Below are 1,362 nucleotides of genomic sequence, written 5' to 3'. Positions count from 1 at the left end.
GACCAGACACACTGCAGGGCGTTTGGGTACGATGGTGTTTTGCACTAGACTCAGGAAACTACTCTTACGTCTGTCTGCCAGGTCTTACACTCCATCAAATCCTGGACAATCAGGTTTACAGAGTGATAGGAGATTGCATGTCTCTGAGAATCACTAATTCTCTCCCCAGTTTTACTTCTGAGGGGCAGGTGATGCCATGGAAGGAGCCCTGGCCTGGGAGTGAGGATCCAGGTTTGATTCTTGCCCTTGTTCCGTTTTTCCTGTTTGACCTTGGTTGAGTTTCTCCTTGTGTGAAATGGAGCCATTCAATATATATGATCTCTGGTACTCTGTACCATCTCCAAAACATTCCCTCATCTTTCTAGGAACTTCCAACCCAGGTAAATATCATGTCAGTTTCGTTGGCTGGTAAGTCTAGTTTGAACAATTTAATACTAATTTTAAGCTTCAGACATGATTTTAAAAGGAAGGTGAGGGACACAAGAAGAGGCTCTTGTTACAATGTCCCAGAAGTGCCCATATCTGGATTTCTATGTCACTCCTCCTCACTGGCAGAGCCGGTGAATGTGGGCTTTGGAGTCAGACCGCCAAGCCCAAGTCTGAGATCTGCCACTTGCTAACGGCTTTCTCAGCCTCAGCCTCCTTACCTATGGAAATAAGAGCAGCATTTCCTTATGGGATGATTTTGAGGATCCAGTGAAAGGTCTTAGCACAGAGCTTGGCACAGGGTGAATATTCAGTAAGTGGCAACTGATATTATTAATATCATTATGTTCCCTTCTCCAAGCAGATATTCTGGTTTCTGTATGTTGAGAAAAGATTTCATGAGAATAGTCAACATGCTAGATGGATTCTCCTTGCCTCCTACCTGTTGACCCAGTGACCTTGGTATCAGCTGGTGGCTGAGCAGATGACAGGTGTGGTGACCCAAGGCTTGGGAGGGCAGGATGAGGGAGTGCTGAGTTCATTACCAGCAGACACACTGTGCTGGGCTGGGCCAGGATCGAGGCCCCGAGCCCCTGAGGCCCAGCCTCCTGGTCCCCTGTCACGTAGACATCTCTCCTGCTCCCTGCCCTCAGGGACCTTGCAGTCCCTGCCCAATTTAAAGTTCAGATTCTGCAATGACACAAGTTTGCAGACTTGGCATGATGAGGCTTCAGAGACCCCAGGTTCCCTGTGCTGCCCCAGAAGGACTTGGCTGGGTGAGGTCGGCACAGAAGAGACCCTGGACAGGAATATGAAGACCGGGTCTCACTGCAGCCCTGCTCCTTGGACCTGAGGCTCAGGGGCTGTGACCCTGTGTCCTTCAGGTGGGAGTCCTGGACTATGAAATGGGGTGTCTCCTCACAAGAGTGCTGTGGG

The sequence above is a fragment of the Ovis aries genome, chromosome 2, assembly GCF_016772045.2.
Source record: "Ovis aries strain OAR_USU_Benz2616 breed Rambouillet chromosome 2, ARS-UI_Ramb_v3.0, whole genome shotgun sequence".
Lineage (NCBI taxonomy): Eukaryota > Metazoa > Chordata > Mammalia > Artiodactyla > Bovidae > Ovis > Ovis aries.
This window is presented reverse-complemented; position numbering follows the sequence as displayed.